The sequence below is a fragment of the Enhydra lutris genome, unplaced genomic scaffold (assembly GCF_002288905.1).
Source record: "Enhydra lutris kenyoni isolate GAN:26980312 unplaced genomic scaffold, ASM228890v2 scaffoldscaffold24, whole genome shotgun sequence".
NCBI classification, from domain to species: Eukaryota; Metazoa; Chordata; class Mammalia; order Carnivora; family Mustelidae; genus Enhydra; species Enhydra lutris.
In genome coordinates, this window is record NW_019154108.1 from 20,211,473 (window position 1) to 20,234,115 (window position 22,643).

Below are 22,643 nucleotides of genomic sequence, written 5' to 3' on the forward strand. Positions count from 1 at the left end.
ATATCATTAAAAACACCTTGACATGGTATTCATTAGTGTACATCTCTGAATAACTCTTTATGTTTAGTTTCTAGAAGGCTAGTAGTTGTTAGGGCAAAGGCCATATAAACTTTTAATGCTTTTGATATATGCATTGATGCATTGATAAATGCATTGATAAATTACTCTATGACCAGCATATGAGAGTGCCTGTTCTCTAAATTTTCCGCAACCCTAAGCGTAGTAATTATTAAAAATCTGCCAGTTATGTACAGAGAAAGTGGCATAATGTTTATTTTCTTTAAACACTAGTAACATTGAACTTTTTAATTTATTTTATTAATAGTTTATATTTCCTCTTTGTGAATTATTTTGTCATATCTTTGATCAGCTTTCATTGGATTCATCTTTACTTGTTGGTTTATAGAACTCTTTACATACTAATGGCCTAATCATTTATCTATCAACTATATTGCAAATGTTACCATGGTGTGTCATTTACTTTCCCATTTATTTATGATGTTTTCCTGATATGCAGTTGTTTCATGAATTCAAAACTAACAATCTTTTCGTTTATGGTTTCTGCTTAGCTAAGCCTTGCCTATTTCAAGATTATACAAAATTTTAAATCTATGTTTTCTCTTATACTAAAAAAAATAAAAGTAGCTTTACTTTTCACATTTAAATTTGCCATCCAATGTTAACTATATTGAAATAAAAATTTAAATGATAAAAATAAAGATAAAGAAATTGAGTCAAAAAATATAAATAAATATGTCATCCATATGGAGTTTATTTTTAAATATTGCTCAAGGTAAGAATTTAATTTTGCTATTTTACAAATTGTTATCAGTTTGTTCCAACCCTGTTGATGGCATAATCTATCTTTTCCCATTTATATGAATTTTCATCTTTACTATACACAGGGAGAGTATTTTAAATTTTTCTGTGGGTTTTAAAAATCTCATTTTTATTCATTTCTAGTTTTAATTGCACTGTCATCAGAATGTGGCCTATACATTTTTCTACTTTAGTAAATGTATGGGCATTTCTTTTTTGTCCAGTACAGTGGATCTCAGTCACTGTGAACTCTTGTATGGTGTGTTGCAAAATAAAGTGTCACTAATAATAAAATATTTAAACTTGCAACTGATGTATATATGAATTAGAGTTCATCTGATATATCAATACTAATACCTTTCTCATTCACTGGTGTTATATTTCTTTTCTTTTCCCCAGTTTTATTGAGACATAATTGACATACAGCACTGTACAAATTTAAGGAGGACAGAATAATGTTGAATTACATCCATTGTGAAATAATTACCACAATATCTTTAGATAACATCCATCTTAACATGCAGTTACAAAAAGAAAGGAAGGAAGGAAGGAAGGAAGGAAGGAAGGAAGGAAGGAAGGAAGAAGAAGGAAAGGAAAGGAAAGGAAAGGAAGAAAGAAATGTTTTTTCCTGGTGTTGAGGACATTTAGGAAGCATTATTATTTTTTATAGTGGGACAGACAGGTAGAAGCTTATGTGGGGTCACATCTTTACACAGATGTCCACGAGCTCCTGTCATTCTAGTATTCTTTTTCTTGAATTTCCTGAACAGCTCTGTTTTCCATGACGTTTTAGAGTAATTCTCCCAGGTCCCTCTGGCTCAAGCTGGTATAACTAAGCCTCTATTTCTTACAACCAAAAATTACAGCCTCACTGAAACACCATGTACATGCTGGAAGAAGGGACTAGTGCACATCAGCTCAGCAGCCTGAGGAGGTAGACATGAAACTTCAACAGATCTCCAAGGCAGTGAGGTAACCCTGGAGAGTGGCTGTGAGGTTTCACTGTTAGCTAGGCTGGGCCCTTTGTCCAGCAGTCCCCCTTAGCAGCTAGTTCTGACCATGGTCGTGGGATATAACTCTGAGTATTGCTGTTGGTACACTTCAGAGAGATTCTGCAGGGATCCATTTGCTCCTCCCTGGCCACGGTAGCTCCAGGCTTTCCAGCATGGGTGGCCGTGAGACTCCACTGCAAACTCTTTTTTCTCACTCCCTGGGTCTTGCTTTCGCATTTCATGAATTGGAGGTTGCCTTTCTTTTTCTTTCAAATGAGTCTCCTTTTATTTAAAGAAAGTATCTAACAAATATTTTTTAGATTTTCTAGAATGCGGTAGCACTTTAATTGAGTTACAGGTTTGCTCCTGTTTTTAAAAATTACTTCGAAGGCCGGGGTGCCTGGGCGACTCAGTTGTTAGGTGTCTGCCTTCCGCTCAGGTCATGATCCCAGGGTCCTGGGATCCAGACCTGTTTCGGGCTCCCTGCTGGGTGGGAAGCCTGCTTCTCCATCTCCCACTCCCCCTGCTTGTGTTTCCCTCTCTGCTGGGTCTCTTTCTGTCAAATAAATAAAATCTTTAAATAATTAAAATTACCTTGCAGGAGCATGAAGGAATAAAAAGCCCTTGTGCTCCAATTATCATCATCGGTTGAAAATTACATTGTCCAGTTTAGTTCTTTTTTTTTTCTCACTTAAAACTAAAGCGTCAATTTGTATATAATACCTCCTTATTGAAGCCGCCCAAGTAATCAAGGAAAAAAATACAGTGAAAGCAGATCAGCTGGTAGAAATATCAGGATATCTTTAATAGATGTAAAGCATTATTCAACATATAATTTGTATACTCTCAGAATAATAGGCATCATATTCTTTGATATTTTGCTCTAATCTTTTCGCCATACTTTCTTTGTTCTCACTCTTCTCTCCTATAGTCAGTTCACATCAGGATACCCCGTGGGCGATATCAGCAGTAAACAACTCATTTGATAAACACATCTTGAGTCCCACAATTTACAAAGCTTTAAGTAAAGGGTTATAGGAGATACGAAAAGTATCCAAGTACTGGCTCTAACAACTGCCATCACAAAATTATAAGCAAACTTCAACAGAGCACATGAAAAGGTGTTCAACACGATTAGTCATTAAGGAAATGCAAACCCAAACCACAATGAGATACCACTTCACACCCACGAGACAGCTATACAACAAAAAGGACAGGTATTAACAAGTGACTGTGAAGATGTGGAAAAATTGAAACCCTCCTATTCTTTGAGGTGATAAAAATGTTCCAGAATGGAACAGTGTTGATGGTTACACAGTCATGTGATTATACGATAAACAACTGAATCGTGCAATTTACAAAATACATGCCTGCCATGTATTAGTCAGAATCGGTTAACTACTACAACAAATAAACCAAATCTCAAAGGCTATTGAAACAAGCCCAAAACTTCAACAGGAGCTTGGGGAGGAAGAGTTCAATTCTGACGAGGGGGATTTTGGAAGGCTTCTCAGAACAAAAGACATTTAAGTCAGACCATAAAGAACAAGAGATTATGATAGCCATTTACAAAGCATCCATATCTGTGCTTTAAATGCACAGAATGCCAGGCCTTTATTTTTAATTCTCTGTATATAGAGTATGGTCCCCTTGTTCCAAACGAGGATGGTGAGGCTCAAACGAGGAACCTGATCTCAGAGAGGTCAAGGTGGCTGCCCCGTAACCACAGAGCTAGTGAACAGCAGAGAAAGAGTACGGTTGGCTGACAGGCGAGCTCTTGAAATATGTTGAGGTTTGAGTAGTCTACACAGAGGGAACAACAGTGCAAGGGTGTTAGGGTAGAGATAGTAGAAGATGGATGGGAACCAGCAACTTGGCCAAGTAGCTGGGCCATCCCTCCAGTTAGCAACTGGAACTAGGGCTTAATCTTCACAGGTAAGCAGGACCCAAATTATGGAAGGTTTTGTGTGCATGATGGAGAAATTTAGAGAGCAAGACCTCCTCTTCCAGCAGAGTTTATAATCTACTGGACGGACAAGACCAACCGTGAAATAACAATTACCATGAACACATTGCAGGCTGGAAGCAGGACGGTATGCCAAGCTGATACCAGTAAGAACTGATGACTTGAATGTCTAGGGATTCATTTGTTACACCCACAGTGGCAGAGCTATTGTTGACCTGGAAAAAGGGGCCCCATGCTGGAAAGCTATCTTGTAATATCTGGGCAAGGCTCGTGAAATGAGAAGTAGCACATAGCCTGGGGGCTGGCTGACCCCTCCTGAGCCTCTGAGATCCCCACCCTCCTTCATTATTACTCTTTTGCCTGGAGCCAAATCTCACTTCTAGGTTATGGGTTCTTAACACTCCCTGCCTCAAGCGACTGTTACAGGTTTTCATCTGCTATCTACCCAGATTTGGAAAGTGAGATGAAAGAAAATTCAGACCCTAGGGTGAAACCCAAGGAAGAAATAAACGGATGTAAGTCAGAGTCATAATTTTTCAGATCCAGAAAAGCAAGTTACTCAGACTAATTCACACATCATTGAGAGACCAATTAGAACCATTAGCAAGTTGTTAGCACTGACTTTAAGCTACCTGCTCTGATGTAGTCCCAACCATTCAGAAGGGGCTGTGTGGTGTCACTGAAATTAACCAGTATAAACACACCTGCGCATAAACAACCCTCAATCCACAAGTGTTTGTTGGGTGCTTTTCCTGCCTGTGCATTATGTCCCTCCCCAAAGGCAGATTTAAATACACACACACACACACACACACACACACACACAACTATCTAGTTCTCAAACCACTAGCTACTGGTCTTGATGGTGGAGTTAACATAAAAGAGGTGGAAAGTCCCCAACATCATCAGGGTGTAAAATTTCAGCAAAGGAGGAAGACTATGGCTGCATAAAAGTTCAGAGACTCCAAGGCTCGTGTTGCTCAGATAGACGTCCCTTTAGGACTTAGACTTGAGGCCTCCCCTTGAAGGATGAGAAAAATCGAAGCAAAAAAGTGGAGGAGATAGAAGAGAAAATATATTTCCAATAGAGAGTGGGCTCTGGCATCTGACTAGTGAGAAGCAATCTTGGCTTTACCACTTGGCCTTGCTCTCGTTACGTTACCCCTCTGTGTTTCCATTTCCACATCTGCATGGGAATGATGAGAACAGTAGTGTTTATCTGATTGCATTGTTGGCGAAGATGAAGTGAGTTACTGGACACACACATTACGAATCACATGATGCTGGGTTAATACACAGCTGACGATCAGGGCTGTAGTAGTTATTTTAGGATCGTTTGTTTTTGAATAATCCTGCCAAAGCTACATTTAACATTCAGAAAAATTAACCTGATTAGTACCTTTTAAAAACAAATCACGTAAAATGAATTCATGTCGATCAATCTGAGATATTCTAGGAGGTGGCTTTTGTACCATTTACTACTTTTTTTTCAATCCACCTGCATTTGCTTTGGGTTCCTTTTTATCATCAATAGGGAAGGGAACCTACCTGTCCTTGCTTGGGCTGCTCTAACAAAATACCACAGACTGGGTGACTTAAACTACAGATGTTTGGGACACCTGGGTGTCCCAAAGCAGCTGCCTTCAGCTCAGGTCATGCATGATCCCAGGGTCCTGTGATTGAGTCCTGCATGGGTCTCCTTGCTCAGTGAGGAGCCTGCTTCTCCTTCTGCCTCTGCCTGCCACTCTGCCTGCTTGTGCTCTCTCTCTCTTTCTCTCTCTGACAAACAAATAAAACTTAAGAAACACACACACACACAAAAAGCTTTTAAAAAAGTAAATAAACTACAGATGTTTATTTCTCACAGTCCTGGAGGCTGAAGTATGAGATCAAGTTACCAGCACAGTCAAGTTCTTGGTGATGGCCCTTTTCCTGGCTTCCATTTCCAGACGGCTGTGTTGTGGGTAGGGTGGGGGTAGGAAAGAGTTCTTTCTGTATTCTCTTCTTATTAAGGGTGCTAATCTCATCATGAGGACCCCACCCTTGTGACCTCATCTCCTAAAGTTCTACCTCCTAATAGCATTTATACTGGGTTTAGTGCTTCCGCATAGGAATTCGGCAGGGGCGGGGGTGGGGGGGGTAGGGGTGGATTCTAACAATCAACTTAAAAGAAAAAATAAGAAACAAAACATTCAAACTTATTTGTTATGAATGATCCTATAGTGCCAACTATTTTATAAGTTGAAGCTTTAGGAATAAAATTAATAATAAGAGTAGACTTTGGGGGCACCTGGGTGGCTCAGTGGGTTAAAGCCTCTGCCTTCGGCTTGGGTCATGATCCCAGAGTCATCAGATCAAGTCCCGCATCAGGCTCTCTGCTTGCCGGGGAGCCTGCTTCCTCCTCTCTCTCTGCCTGTCTCTCTGCCTACTTGTGATCTCTGTCTGTCAAATAAATAAATAAAATCTTTAAAAAAAGAGTAAACTTTGAAGTTTAAAAACGCAAATTTTCTGAACATAAAGGATATCATTTTTCTTTGAAAATCATGGAGCCGTTTGAAGATACGGAATTCAGAGATTCTGCTGGGGTGGGAAGGGCAAAGAGGTGATGGTTTTATTGCTTGTAACCAGAGGGGATAATCATGTTTTTCATTATTTTCATATATTTAGAGTTATCTTAATAATTATGAATAGCTAAAGAGATTATTCTCTGATAACATATCTAGTAGATTTAGCTAGTGCAGACCAGATTTGTATGGTTTGTGCTGGATCCCTGCCTCTCCAGCTCCTTAGTGCCCCTCCTGTCTATCCCTTCCCTTCCTCCTGTGGTCTTCTCTTCTGCAGTCCTTGACAAAGTCCCCATGGTCCAACTGTGTCTCCCATGACCATCAAGAAAATGTGTGCGTGTGTGTGTGTGTGAGAGAGAGAGAGAGAGAGAGAGTCTCCGCCCTTTGTGTCTTCCACATGTGGTGGGGAGGAGAGATGGAGGAGAGGTGTTCCTGGGATCCCAAGTGAAATGAAGAATGATTTTTTGTCATTAAAACAATGTTTATCAAAGCAGTTAATTTCTACAAAAATTACAGCACCAAGGAGGGTTTACCAAAAAGCTAAAAGGGGCTTAAGTTTCAAGACCCCTCATTTCACAAGAACGCTTCCAAGGGGTTTTTGTACTTTTGTCTTCCTTAACTAGAAGATTCGGCTCCCCAAATTGTGCTTCCAGCCCTAGAAAACCTGGATTGTTTCTGGTCAACACTATCGTTTAATTACAGATCCAGATCCCCTCCGTGGACTGTTTGCAGACCATGCTGAGAACCTCAGTACCATATATAACGTTACTTCTAAGTAGTGTCTATTGAGAAACAAACACTTCCTTAACAACATACAACCTGTTCTCTGCCCTAGAAATTGTCTGGGTACTTAAGAAGTGTTTGCTGATGAAATAATAATGAAATAAATGAAGGGAAAAATGAATATACTTGAAGCACTTATTGAGTGTTTCTCACTGAACGATAGAACTATAGTGATTTTTCTTTTCTTCATACTTGACCGAGTTTCCTAAATTTCTAAATTTTCTACAATGAACATGTATTCCTTTGAATAATTTAAAACTTGCTTTAAAAGCTCATAGGACAGATGCTGTACTTAATTTATACATGTACGACGCGCTTGCTTTGTGGCGTTCTGTTAGCTCTGAGGAGACCAAGTCAAAGGAGACCGACATTGCATTGCCCTCAACGATCTACAGTGTCAGTCCCCGTTCTGAGGCCTGAAGGGATAGAACTCAACACAGGTCAACATTTACAGAGTCGGTCTATTCAGGGTGGTCTGTGTACATGAAGGAAGTGGGGTGGGGAGGGAGACAAAAGCTTGTTACTCTTAAGGATCCTTTTATATAGACAAACGCACACACATCTTAGTCATCATAGATTTCTTTCATTTCAGCATAGGAGGCTTTAGGCATGGCCTAAAAACCCCGAAGAGGGGCTGACTACATTTGCATAAACCCAGCAGATGGATCCCTCCCCCAACTTTAAGAAGGAATGCAAAGATTAAAAAAAAAAAAATTTACCAAATTTGGGGTTAAACTATATATCTGAAATAACAGCTCACATTCAGTGAGCTCTTACCATGTGTCATTACACAAAGTGTTTTACACACATTGGCTCCTCATTTTATTTTCCTTTTACTTTCACAACAAGCCTAAGAGGTGGGAGCCAGTATCATCAATCCCATTTTACAGCTGAGGAAAGGAAGGCTGACAGAAATGAAACCGATTGCCTAGGGTCACAGAGATGGTAGCTGGCAGTGCCTGACTGGAATTCTAATTTGCCTCCTTTCCCAGTTTAACCGTTCCTCTTCAGATTACAGAGAGCTCTGGTTCCAAGGAGAAAAATGAACTAGAATATGGGTAATTTAAAAAACAGAACACAAGCTGATTTTCACAAACAACGTGATACCACCCTTTTAAATTGAGAACGAAAAAGCACCGGGAAACCATTTTCCCCCCCAAAAGCCTGACTTCCCAGCCATGATGGGTGGTTATTAACTCATTTCATTACACTAAATTATGCATTTGCTTTTCAATTAAGTGTCTCATCACTGTCACGGCTCTGACGTGTCCTTTTCCATTCTCCAACTTTATCTTGGTGGAAAGTGAGACATGGTTCGGTCTGTGTGTGATCCGCGAGACCCGGGGGGTTTATCTTTTGCCTCTTTTGTTTTCTTGGGGGTCCCTCGCTCCGGAGGCCTGGCATTCCTCACGTGTCTGGGGCAATGCAGCAGCAGCGAAGCGCGGGGAAGCCGCACAAAAGACGTCCAAACGCTATCGGTGTGGAAAGATCAATTCGGTGCTCGCACGGAACATTCAAGATGACCGAGAAGAGGGAAACAAATACCTTCTCCCAAAGGGGGGTAAATTGGGTGGCCTCTTGTGAGTGCCCACAGAAAACTGAACGGCGATCTTTCTGGACCCTTAACCATCCCAGACGCGCCCAGCCCACGCGGCCACCGCCCTTAGTGCCCGGAGCCCGGGAAGGGCGGGGAGGGGAAGCAGGGCGCGAAGTCTGCCGCCAGGGCCGGAGGCGCACCGCGCTCTGCCCCGCGGGGCCGCTGCCGCCGGGTGGCCCGGCCTTCATTCTGCTGGAAGGCGCCGCCGCTCCAGGGTACCTGGGAGGCGGTTTGGTGCCGGGCGGGAGCCGCGGCTCTGCGGCCCTCCAGCCGGGGAGGGGAGGGGCCGCGCGGAGCGCCGAGGGTGCCCGGCCTTCCCTCCGTCCGCTCCCAGCAGGCGCAGCCCCGTGGCAGGGCCCAGAGGCTGGCCGGGTCTACCGCAGAGCTGGGCCCTCTGGCTTCGGAGCTGCCCCGCTGCACCCGCGCCTGCCCCCCGGGTGACAGGGCCCGCACGCAGCTTTCCCGCCGGGGTCTCCCCTCCCGCCGGCCCGCGGGCTCGTATCACACGCCCGCGCGCGCGCGAACACACACACACACACGCACAGACGCGCACATATGTGCCCCGCGGCGCCCTCTTTCCCTCCCGCAGGCCCCCGCGCCTGCTCGCCCAGAGCGGTCCTCCCGGGGCTCCGCGGCCCGGCGGCCTCGGCAGCCCCTCCCCGGGGGAGGGCGGCCGGCCGCGGGCGGAGCCGGGAGCGGGGAGGGGCCGGCGGCGGGGGGCGTGGCCGGCTGCCCCGCCCCTCGAGTGAGTGACTGGGCGAGGAGAGCCCCTCCCTCCCCCCGCCCCTCCCCGGCGGTCCCCTCCCTCGCTCGCTTCCAGCCGGCTCCCGCTCGCTCCCTGCCCACTCCCGGGGGGACGTTCCGCGCCGCGGCTCCGCGGCCGCCGCTTCTTTCACACTTTAGTTGGGAGCTGCGCGCCGCGCTCAGTTACTGGAGAGCTGGCCGCGCGCCGTCGCCTCCCGCACGCACGCACGCGGGCCGGGATCCGGGGTTCTCGGCGTCTACTTGGAGCGGCGGGGAGGAGGGGGACACCCGGACTCACTGTGGGGAGGCGAAGGAAGAGGAGAGGAGGGAGGAAGAGAAAAGGCGAGGAGGAAAGGGGCGGGGGGCGGGAGGCTTGCCACCTTCAGCCCCCCCGCGAGCGCCCAAGGTAAGCGTGGCCCCCGCCGGCCTCGGGCGGGGGTTGCGGGCGGCGCGGCCCGCGGCTCGGCTCTCCGGCTTGGCTCCCCGGCGAGCCCGGGTGGGCTGGGAGGGAGGCCTGCGGGGAGTCTGCCGCGCGGAAGGGATGGGAGCCGCGGTGGTGGCGCTGCCGGCTCGCGGCCGGGCCCGGAGCTGCTGCTGCTAGTGCGGGGACGGAAGCTGGGGTGGGGGCGTCTGCTCGCCGGGGCGGAGGGGCTGGGATGCGGTTGGGGCTGCTGACGACTTTCGTCACATTGAGGCCTGGGTGGCTGGTGTGAGACACCCCTCCCTTCCCACCCCCACCCCCCCGCCGCCCTCAGCCTGCCTGCTCCTCTCGAGCTGTGCTTGTAGCCACCGTACTTTGCAAGCCAGATCTAGAAGGAAACAACAAAATTCAGAATCCTGTGTTAGGTCCCCGAGTCCCTTCTCCCGCTCCGACTGATTGATGTGTTTGGGTGGGTGCTGGGATCCCCGGGATTTCTGAAGTTTTGACCTTTTGGGGTGGCTGGTCTCGGTGCATCTGTCTGCTCACCTCGGCGTGTTTATTATTCGTGCCCATGCGAGGCAGCACAGGGTGCTTGGGTATTGTACACGGAGAAGATCTCACTCCCCTCTGCAGGCAGTTCGCGAAGTGCGGCCGCCAGGGCTGCCTTTGCCCTGCTGCTGATGTCCTTCCCCGATCATCCACCCTGCCTCCTCCCTCCACGGAGGGATCCCCCCTCCCTTACTGTTTGTGTGAGAGAAGTCCCTGGGCTTAAGGGCTCTCATCTCCCATTCATTCCTCTTCTAAAGCTCTGAATTGGCTCAGGCACGAGGGTCACATTTGAGGAGGCTTTCTTTTGCTCCAGGAGTTACATGGTCAAAGATAAAAAATACATACCCCCAAAACATGCCTTAATCGTGAGTGATGACAAATACAGTTGGGGATAGAAGTGATTTGTTTCAGGAGGAAACCTACCTCCCTATGAGGTGTCTTACATCGCATGTAGGTTAGGAAATTTGTTTTAAAATAGATGGTGCTTATGTTGTGTGTGGCTGGAAGAGAGCCATAAGTTCAGCTATTGGAGTAACTCTGAAAGTGATACACCCTGATCGTCCAGAACCTTGGTTGGACACACACATGCTCTGACTCAGATGTTGGGAGGGGGCTGACGCACCACAGATTGCATGAAACACTTTTTTTTTTTTTTTTTTTTAAGGAAACAGTATGGACTGTTTGGGGAAGTGGCATGTTCATTACGCAGAGAGATGTTATGAAAACCTCTCTATTCAAGGGGGTAGACTCACCTTTCACCTAATAATAACCTTTTAGTTTAGTAGAGTTGGAATGTACCAAGGTAGAAGAAAATCATGGGTAGTGTGGGTCTGGGCTATTTAGCTCTCCTGGGGGTGGTGGTGGGGGTGGGGAGAAGATGATGTTTTTGAAGGGTTTTTCAGTCCAAGATACTCAGTTTGGGGGGTCCCCCCCCTTTTTCATACTTCTAGAGCCCGAGTGTAGGACCAATAGAACATGTTGTGTGTTGGCTCTCAGGAAATACAGTTGAACAGACATGGAAATTAATTTAGACATGATCAGCTATTTTTGTTTTACCCCTTGTGAAGTGGGAAGTGTTGGTGATAGGACATCTGAGTGTATTTAACTGCATTAAACCATTACTGGGACCAGCACTTATTCGCTGATCACAAAATGCAGCATTGAAATGTCACCTCCCCTCAGGTTTCCAGCTAGGCAAACAGGGTTCAGAGAACAGTTCTGGAGGGCCACTGGGCAAAGCAGCAAAACCCAGCAAACTTAGCTCTTGGATGAGCCAATGCCCTAGGAGGAGTGGGGGTCCTGTGGTCAGGCTTACCTCCCTTGGATCATAGGTCCTCAGAAAAATGGCCTTGGTTGGTATGGAGGTTTTTTATCCAACGTTAAAAGTTCATCCTGGAAGAACCCTGAGGTTCTAGCCTCCCTCTGCAGCACTGACTCATTTTAACTCTTTGGAGAGAACTGATCATTTTGTTTTCTTGGCTAGTAATTTATCCGTCACTCCTTTCTCCCTGTCTCATTTTGTCATCTCACATGGATTTCTGGGAATTAATAGGCCACTGTTTGAAGTGGTTGGAGCTTCTTGAAGAATCACAGGGTGCAAATCAAGAGCTTGGTCGTTAATTGGTACTACTTGCTGTGCCTGATTAAAAATCCTACCAAGGAGGAAGGTGGTTTGCCCAATTATGAGTATCTTTCCAGGCAGATGGTGCCTCAGCATTGTGCGGAATTGTCCATCAGGCGAGCCTTGACTGTTACAGTTCTAGTGGCTTGCTCCAGGCTCTTCCCGGCCAGCCCCCCTTCTACTGGCTGTTTTCTCTCACAGAGTGAGACAGCCCAGATTGAGAGAGGGAGTGTCATGGCACCTCCCATGAGGTCAAGAGAGGCAGGAGAGGGCAGGGACTCGATCACGTCGGGGTGGTGGGGGGATCCTAAGTGTGATAAGTAGCCCCAGCTTCTCTTTAACTTATGAGTACCACTTAGTGCTACCTGAGGCACACACAAGTGCATTTTGGGCCATTTTATGATCCTTCTTTGGAATGTCAGAAGTCCCATAGCATGGGAGAAGTAAATGTGGTGATTAATTAAGTTCTTGTTAAAACACGAAAAGCAGATTGCAATAGGCTAGTATAACATATTGCTTAGACCACGGAGAAGGCAGGGATAGGGCCTGTCTGCAGGGGGAATTGCAACATTGAAACTATTTTAGAAATTGGTGACAGTTGTGACTTTAAGAGCTCATAATTCAAGGGGTTATCTAAAGTGGCATGCAAATTACACATATACATATTTTTAAAGTAGGCAATTATTTAGCTTGCCTATCTCAGTTCTGAAGTTTAATTTTACAAGTTACAGTTGTAACAAGAAACAACTTGACATGCTGTGGTTATGCAATCATGACAAGAGCGGTTGGATGTAAGCTGGGCTAGGATGAACACAGAAATGAGCACCCAACAGCGTCCTCCGTCAGCAGGCATTAAGAAGTTCCTTGACTTTTTTTATTTTTTGCAATGAAATGTGTTCCTGGAAAATGTATTTCCTGGGTTGTAGGCCAGGCACAGAATGTAAAGACTGCCTTCTGTCTCCACTTGTGGAAAGGGGAGGTAGCTCCCCTCTGATCTACAATAGAAACTGAGAAGATGAATTGGCCAGGCGACTAGAAGGCAAGCGGTTTGGGTCATCTTTGCAAGCCCTGCAGTAGCCCACACACTACCTTGTACTTGGAAGTTACTCAGTGAGTGATTGAATTAAATTGAATTAACCTAATTAGTTAAGGTCTGTAATGTGTCAGAAAAAAACTCCTTGGAAATACATTAGCCACGGACTTCCATTTCAGTAAGTCAGTACGATAGCTTATTAAGAGCTCCATATTCTGCCTGGGATAGGGTTTTTTTTTTTTTTTTTTTAAAGACTTTATTTATTTATTTGACACAGAGAGAGAGAGATCACAAGTAGGCAGAGAGGCAGGCAGAGAGAGAGGGGGAAGCAGGCTCTCTGCTGAGTAGGGAGCCTTATGCGGGACTTCATCCCAGGAGCCTGAGATCATGACCTGAGCCGAAGGCAGAGGCTTAACCCACTGAGCCACCCAGGCACAAGGGTTGGATAGCGTTTTTCATTGTTGAAGAATACTGGACAGTCAAGTAAACATACGAGGCGTAATGTCCCCTGAAATTACTGGAATTTCTACCTGGGGGGATCTTGATTGGGATTATATGTAGTATCCATCTTTGACAAATATTTCTTCACTCATGAGTGTTGACTTATGACTTTGGTCTTTATCTTTTTAGTCCAAGGGATTCCGTGAGTAACGATTCCTCATATGGATATGGTGCGTTATGGTTTCCAGAGAACTCACACGTGCCTTGTCTTACTGAACTTTGTGCCGCAGCCCTAGCACTCGGGTGTCCCATACTGGAATTCCAGACACAAGTTAGAGAGAGGGGTCTGGGAAGGTTCAGGTAGCCCCAGCTCTTGGTTTATTAGGTTTTCCCAAGGGAGGCGGTAATCGATAGTCACTGCTACTCTCTCTAAAATCACTTAATGTGAGGAGAGTGGAGACCTGTCTCATGCAGGGAGCTCACCAGGCTCCTGGCGTTCCCGTGGATCTGCCCCTATATCCGTTCTCTCTCTCTCCAGGCTGTTTTTAACTTTATTCCTTTGCCAAATGTCCCTTTCACCCTCTAGTCCTTCCTGGAGCTTTAACATGGCTTTCTGTCCCACAGATTTTCACCCATAGAGCCTCCTGCTTCTTATCCCTCCACCTTCTTTTGCCAGCAGGACTTGGGTATTTTATGTTTGAATCATCTTGTCCAATATTTAACCTCCTCTCCAGGCCCACTTTCTCCTTGACTCCGCCCACCTCCCTGTTCAAGTATAGCCTTCTGGCTTCTGGGGAACTTCTTCCTTCTGCCCTCAGGGCCCCTATACCTTGTCCTACTTTGCCCCACACCTCCCTTATTACTCCCACCCACTTCTCTCCATCAAACCTTTAGATCTTCCAGCACGTACCTGCCTGTGCCTGTTTCGCACACTCATGCTACTTAGCAGATGCATTTATAGCATTCATGAGTTCAAGTCCACATGCTTTGTGCCTTGTAGAAAAATGGGATTAGAGCACCCTTGAGTTTAGGGATCTTCTTTGCCTTTGTTTTCACTTTTGACTTCCCTGTATTTTGGATTTTTTAAGGTTCTTAAGCCATGTAGTAATAGCTGAAGTACTTTGCTTCTTCACTTAGCTGTTACATCCTGTGTTGGATAATAAAGGAACATCTCCATGATTATTGTTATTTTTAAAGATTTGGACAATAAATCTTGAAAAGCATTTCAGAGGTTTTTGTAATGGCACCATTGAAAGGCTTTGCCGTATGCCAAAATCTACTAATGACAGAAATAGAATGGCTTATTTAATGCCATCTTCATTACCTTATTTTTTTCTCCTTTGGTTAAATAAATATTACTGTAAGTTGAACCAAAATTTTTCCCTCATTTGTTATGGTTTTACTGCTCTCCATGAAAATGTTATAAGCCTATAGGACCTATTTATGCCAAGTAAGAATTCTTTAGCTAATATTATTAGCTTGTTAGCTAATAGGACCTAATATTGTTGGTTTGCCCTGTAAGTTTGTAGCCTAGGTCAGCCCCACCAATAGGGAGTCAGTTGGAGGAAAAGTATTAATGGGGACAACTGGAAAAACATATCCTATTGACTCATTACATACATACTTGGGTTGGTCTTTTTATAAAATTGTACTTCACAAGTAGATCCAGCACTAGTTATGCAATATCCTGAGTGCTCCCGGGCTTTTGGAAGAAGGTGCTTTAAAGCAGAGCAGAGCAAATGGTTTTTATTTTTTTATTATTTTATTTATTTATTTATTTATTTAAAAGATTTTATTGATTTATTTGACAGAGATCACAAGCAGGCAGAGAGGCAGGCAGAGAGAGAGAGGAGGAAACAGGCTCCCTGCCGAGCAGAGAGCCCGATGTGGGGCTCGATCCCAGGACCCTGAGATCATGACCTGAGCCGAAGGCAGAGGCTTTAACCCACTGAGCCACCCAGGCGCCCCAAGAGCAAATGGTTTTTAAGTAAGAATTCCCTTTCTTTGATGGGACTGTGCTTTATTTGAGCGCAGTGGATAGCATAGTAGCTCTGGTTCGTTGGCACACCCCATATTGGGACACCTCACTTGGTGACTTCAGGTTTTCCCCAGCTGAGCTGGACTGGGAAGAGGTCATGAGAAGTTTAGTCTTCTCTGGAGTGTGGGGTTCTTTTTTATACCAATCATCACAGCTGCTAGTGTGTATCATAGCCATTCCTGAAAGCCTCTCCCCGAACCCCAGGTTGACAAGGAAGGTCTGTGTGTGGTTGTTTACGGCGCAGCGGAACCCCTCTGTTGACACGACGATTTCTATCCCTCGAAGATTGAAAGGCCAGGTGTGGCGTAAGGAGAGCTGCAGCCTGCCAGGCTGTGTTTTGCAGAGAACTTTTCAAAGACACAGATAGTTGATACACGCCAAGGGGTGACTTCAGCAGTTCTATGGGAAAGTCCTGCCAGAGGCAGTTTCCCTAAAATACTTTTGTAACCGTTCCTGCAGTTAGAAGGTTATTCAGGAAGAAGCAACGTATATCTCATTTTATGTCCCAGAAAGATAGGATTACTATTTTGATGAAGGAGATGAGAATCTAGGAACTTCTTCGAGTCCCTTAATATTTGCTGAGAATTCAGATGTCCTGGTTTTTGTGCCAGGAATCCATGGCAGTCTAGACACAGCAACAAAACAAACCTTGCGCTTATCCTTGGTGGCTTCCCTAGTACCCACCCCTGCCCCTCCTGGGGATCTCAGGTCTCGGTTCCGATCCTGTCTCTCACCCTTTTCTTTCTTAATTTTCTTTTCTTTTTCTTTTTCTTTTTCTTTTTTTTTTTTTAAAGATTTTTATTTATTTATTTGACAGAGTGAGAGACACAGCCAGACAGGGAACACAAGCAGGGGGAGTGAGAGAGGAAGACACAGGCTTTCCGCTGAGCAGGGAGCCTGATGCAGGTCTCCATCCCAGGACCCTGGGATCATGACTTGAGCCGAAGGCTGACCCTTTTCCCACCAACCGTGAGAGTGGCTCCTCCTTTGCCATCCGTGAATGCCTGTAACCCTTACTTGATGTTTATTTCTTTCACTATTAGTTTTGATTTTCAGTTATGTACTTTTTTTTTTTTATTTTTTTTTTAAAGATTTTATTTATTTATTTGACAGAGAGAGATCACAAGTAGACAGAGAGGCAGGCAGAGAGAGAGAGAGGGAAGCAGGCTCCCTGCTGAGCAGAGAGCCCGATGCGGGGCTCGATCCCAGGATCCTGAGATCATGACCTGAGCTGAAGGCAGCGGCTTAACCCACTGAGCCACCCAGGCGCCCAAGTTATGTACTTTTTATAGCCCCAGCAAATGATAAGATCTTCCTTCATGCCCTGGGGCGGCGGGGAGGGGGGCCGTATTATGCTGAGTAAGTGGCTGTTGGTTGGTTGACAGCTGGTCAGGGGTCTGACGCTTAAAATTTTTCTCTGTGAAGACCTTGCTCCCATTTAAAACTCTCTTTAACCAAATGAGGAAGTATCATGTGGGATGAGAAAAGATAATGGGAATTTTAAAATTCCTTTGTTGGCCGAGATTAAGGCATCTAATCTTTCTTACTCACTCAGATAATCTGTTAAACAAACATTTACTTTTGTTGATGATACTTTGTGTCATCTCCGTGCCTGGCACTGAGAGATGTTGGAGGTACAGAAAAAAAGGCTTGGCCTTGCCCTTGTGGGCTTCTCAGGCAAGGGAGTGAATTGACAGGCAAACACGTGACGTGTGGTAAATGACGCTGCTTTGGGAGTTGAGGGAAGAAAGAAGTCAGTTTTCTCTAGAGTAGGCTGACCGTGCATCCTGTTTTCCCTGGGACAGCCCTGGTCTGTGCCTCCTGTTCAGCAGGTCTTAATACCACCCCCTTGGCCCTCAGAAGTCTCCCACTTTGGGAAATAAATTATGTGATTCCCTGAAATAAAGAAGCCCTAGAAGGCTTCACAGGGGAAGAGGTGTTTGGGATGACAGTAGCTACGCAGGAGTCCTCTGGGGGCATTATTTATATTTCTGAAAATACTGGGAGGCGGCTAAGGTTGGCTTTCCAAGTTTATTTTTCTCACGTTACTATAGATTCATAGACTAGTTCACAGACTGGTAGTTGGGGATAAAGGAGTTTATGGACAAAGGGAAGATGAAGGATGGCATTTCAGGCGGCAGATGCCCATGTGATGGGGGTCCTGGTGGCTGGAGTTTAGACACGTGCCAAAACCCAGTGGGAGATGAAGCTGAGGAACCACACAGGGCTTGGTGGTAAGCAGTGTGGAGTCACTGCCCCAAATACGAGCAGCCAGAGACACTGAAAGATTGTAATCAGGGGAGAGACGTTGTTTGCCTGACAGTTCCTTTCAAGTGTGGGTAAGAGGCTGGAGGAGAACAGAGACCGGAGTCAGAACAAGGGAACGCTGGTCCTAACTGGAGGAGAGCTGATGGGAACTGAATTAATGGCAGAACATGGAGAAGATGGACCTGCAGGAAGGGTATTTAGGAAGCAAGATGTGTGGGGCTCGGTGACAAATTGAGACTGGAGGGCAAAGAAAGGGGTAAAGGATAATTGCGAAATTTGGGGATGGATTATTCTGTCTTTCACTGAGATGAGGAATCCATGCATCAGGAAGGAAGTGTGTTGAGTTTTAGGTGCTTATAATTTTTTGATGGAGCTACACTGAAATTCTGGTCTAGGTTTCAGAAGAGAGATTTGGGCAGAATTACTGGTTTGATCTCAGCATTCCTTAGGGACTTGTTCCTTAACCTCCGTGATGAGGTTAGATCCTTCTTTTCTCCCTTCAGCTACACCATACACCTTGTCTGTACGTACTTACTACTATTATAGTTGCAAATTTATTTTTGTGATTCTTCAAATACTGATTGATTACCCACCTCCACCCCCCAACTATAAGGTCCATGAGGGTAAGACTCTTTCTGTTTTTAATTCTCTTATATTCCCACGACAGCTACTGCACAATTGGGGCCTAGCCTGTATTTGGTGAGTGAGTGAATGGGTTGAATGAATGAGAATTTTTGTAAACTTGGTAGTTGAGGCTATGTGGTTTGGCGTGAGATTGCCCAGGGAGAGTAAGCACAAGAAAACTGGACAGTGAGTTCCAGGCAGCACCAACATACAGGGCTGTGGATGGAAAAGGACAGTGAAAGAGAATGAACGGTACAGGCCCTCAGAGAGGCAGGGGAGCCAGGCAGCGAGGCCCGGTGTCAGGGAAGCAGGGAGGGTGGGACACGAATCAGCCACGTGGTCAGCATGGCCCAACAAAGAAAGAAAATTATATTGAAGAGGGTTTCTCAGAATTTGTAATTCTGTTACTAAAGAGAAGTGGAACTATTTACCCTACAGGAGATCTCATGACGTGGCTACTTAGCACCGTAATGTTCTCTTAGCTTGTGCTGCCTGCAAAGTTTGATGTTCTCTCACTGGGTGGGATTCTGAGGTTTGCTTCAGATGATTTACACCAGCATCTGATGTCGTAAAAACGACATACTTGAGGTCATATTTTGGGAGGACGGTGAACTAGCGCAGTGTCGAATCCCTGTGGATTTACGAGCGTGCGTATTGACTTAAGGGGGTTGGGATACTAGAGTGTGTACTTGCTACCAGATGAGGAACCATGAACAGTAAAGACACATGAAGCTGTGACACTGTGACAGAGGACGGCTCACTGTTTGATTCTAGAAGCCATGAGTAGCAGTGCCATCAAAGCCTTGTCTTGTGAAAAAGAGACTCTTACTGCAGAATATTTTTACGTGTTTTCAGTCTCCACTGAGACTCAGGGTAGAGGTGGGGGAGGCATAATAATGCACTGGAACAAAGGAAGGCTTTGAAGTCAGCACACTGCATCCCAATTCTACCACCTTTTGACTCTAGCTTCCTGATCTTGAACAACAGTGGTCATAATTAACGGTAAAAATAATGAAACCCAACTCGTTTTGTGTCACTTACTCTGTGCCTGGGCACTGTGCTAAGTACATTACATGAATTATCTTCTTTAATGCTTGCAGCAGCCTTATGGGGAACCTCCTACCATTACCTCTACTTATTGATAAAGAAGAACTGAGGCTAGGGGTCTTTAGGACCTTGACCAAGGTTTTGTAGCCATCAAGTGGTGGTGCCAAGACTGGAACCCAACTCTCTGATGATATAGTCCGGCCTTTAATTACCAACACTTGGCCAGTTCTGTTTTCTCCATACTCCTCTCCCCTTCCCGCCATACACACCTGTTCCTTTCCCCTCCCCTACTGGTTCTTTCTGAAGCAAATCACAGACATCACGTCATCTTATTCATGCATACTAGGTTATGCACTTTTGCATAATGATAAATGATAGGACTTTTTTTCTTTTAGGATAACCACAATATTATTATCATGCCTAAAAAATTTTTAACAATAATTCTTTAATATCAGATATCCAATCAGAAAGCAAGTTTTCCTGATTGGTCCATAACTGTTTTTAATGATTAATTTGTTACATTCAGGATGCAAACAGTTTTCTCACCTGAAAGATGCATCTGTCCTCATTTACAAACTTCCTTTTTCTGTTTTTCCCTCTTTTGCTTCTTTCCTGGCATTTATTTATTGAAGAAACGGGGATTTTTCTGTGGGATTTCCTGCATTCTGTAGTTTGCTGATGGTATCTTCTCTCTTGGCGATCTTCACTATTTCTCTTTCTCGTTTCCTGTAAGCTGGTAGTTTGATCTACACTGGAAGCTCGGTCAGACAGTTTGGCGAGAGTCCATCATGCGAAGTGTTATGTACCTTCTGTGACAACACGTCAGGAGGCACATGCGCCTTCTTGTTTCTTCTTTTGTGAGGTTAAGTCTGATCAGTGGCTTTAGGTGTTGTCAGCTCCGTCTCTCCTTATAAAGTTTCCTCCAGGTCCTTCCAAAACCACTGATGGTCATTGCTTAGATACAGTGTTTCGGTAAGGCTTGTACGAGGATGATATTCCGCCATCCGTCCTGCGTTTGTTAGCTGGAGTTTTACTATCAAGAAGAGGTGAACCACATCAGTATAGCTTACATAGGAAAATTAGTGCTTGGTGTTATTCTCTCTTCTTAAATAATACTCAGAATAATGTGTTGATTTTCTAGCATCTTCTAAAAAAGACTAAAGAGGTTGGGTTTCTTCTTTCTTTCTTTTTTAGTATTCTGAACTTGTGGATTTTAACAGATTATATGTGTTTCAATCCCTTGCAGTTACTTCTTTCAAAGCTCTAATTATCTTTGGTGTGTGGAAGACTCTTTAAGTTGGCTTCTGAATCCTCTTGACAGGACTGTAGTGGTCTTTGATGGTATTTTTACTTTCTTGTATACAAGATATTTCAGACTTACCTAGTACTTCTACTGCAGATCATTTTTAGTGGTGAGTGGTATTTAGAGACCATAGTCCAGGTGTTAGGAGTTCTCATTGTCTCTGGGCTGGTCATTGCTCGATGGACAGAGTTAGGAAAATACACCTATGTATGTATGTATGTAGGCATGTGTTTGTGTATGTGTGTGTATGTGTGATCTATGTGACATATGCTCTCTATTTGATGTAGCAAATATCTTCATTTCCTTTCTCTTAGAAAAAAAGGTAGAATATTATAGTTCTGCACCTTGTATTTTGCATTTAACACTATTTATCACTGATCACTCTGGAGCCATATATAGTTTTTCATTGTATTTTACAACTGCAGAGACTCCAGTTGTATAAACATACTACTTTATAAATAGTGTATAAAGTTTATAAATATACACTTTATTCCTTTGGCTGTGTGGTTGTTCCCAGTCTTTTGCTCTTACATTATAGTGGGAATGATTGTTTTTGTTGGTGGAGGTTTATTTGCGAATCAATAAACATTGATAATAAACTAAATAAACTAAAATAAACTAAAACATTATTTTTCCTTAACTGAATGGACAGGTGAATGGGCAGTGCTGGCAGTTTCTTCCCCCAGATTATCATTTGTCTTTTGTCTCTGATTCTGTTTTTTTTTTTTTTTTTTTTAATTTGAATTTTTATTTTTAAAGTTCTTATTTAAGTAATCTACACCCAAGATGGGGCTCACACTCATGACCCTGAGATTGAGTCACATGCTCTTCTGACTGAGTCAGCCAGGTACCCCAGATTACGGTTTTTTAAATATAAACTTTTTTTTTTAATGTAGTCAGTTTTTTTTTTTTTAATCAGTCTTTCTTTTCTTGCCTCTTGGTTTTGAATCATGATGCAGAAAGAAATTTTCTTCTAGATTATACAGCAGCACCATCCAATAGAAACCACATATGTAAACTTTTAATAGCCACATTAAAAAGAGTGAAAAGAAACAGGTGAAATTGAATTTAGTAATAAATTTTCTTTAATCTATCAAAATATTATCATTTCAATAAGTAATCAGTAGTTTTAAATTAACAAAATATTTTGCATTCTTTTTCCATGCTAGTTTTCAAGAACTGATGTGTATTTTATACTATAGCACATTTCAATTTGGTCACTAAATTTTCATAATAAATACTTGATCTGCATTTAGACTTCATAAAATTTGCTGTTGAAAAAGTAAATTCACATAACCAGGTTGTTCCAAGTATACATGAAAGCTTTCCAATAACTGAGTTAAATATTTTAAAATTTCAACCTAAGTTAATGAAAATAAATTAAAACTGCCAATTTAGTTCCTCAGGCACACTTAACTACGCTTCACGTGCTTAGTAGCCATATGTGGATAATGACTACCCTTTTGGACTGTTACAGAGAATCACCCATATTTTCTTTTAGTGCTTGTGTGGTTTTATCACTGACATTTAGGTCCGTGACCCATTTGGAATTTATTTTGTCATATGGGGAAATAGATCCAATTTTCTCTTTTTCCACGTGACTACCTAGATGTCACAAAGCACTTAGGAAAACTCTCATCTCTTCCCCACTGATTTGAGATGTGCCCCTGTCGTACATTTAATTTCCATAAGTATTTAATTGGCTGTCTTTCTGCATTTTCTATTCTGTTCTCTACTGTTTTAATTATAGAGGTGGTCTGATATGTTTTAATATTAAAAACATGACGAGCTACCATTTCATACCTACCAGGTTGGTAGATGTCTGTCAGCATC

At 44.0% G+C, this 22,643-nt stretch overlaps 1 protein-coding gene across 1 annotated transcript in view; it reads left to right on the plus strand.

The window, feature by feature from the left end:
* The first annotated feature begins 9,852 nt into the window (after positions 1-9,852).
* LOC111150732 (chromosome unknown C1orf21 homolog) overlaps positions 9,853-22,643 on the plus strand; it is a 230,330-nt gene continuing 217,539 nt past the window's right edge. Inside the window, exon 1 of the mRNA XM_022508299.1 lies at positions 9,853-9,871. The gene's annotated coding sequence lies outside the window, so the exon portion shown is untranslated. The remainder of the gene's footprint in view (positions 9,872-22,643) is intronic.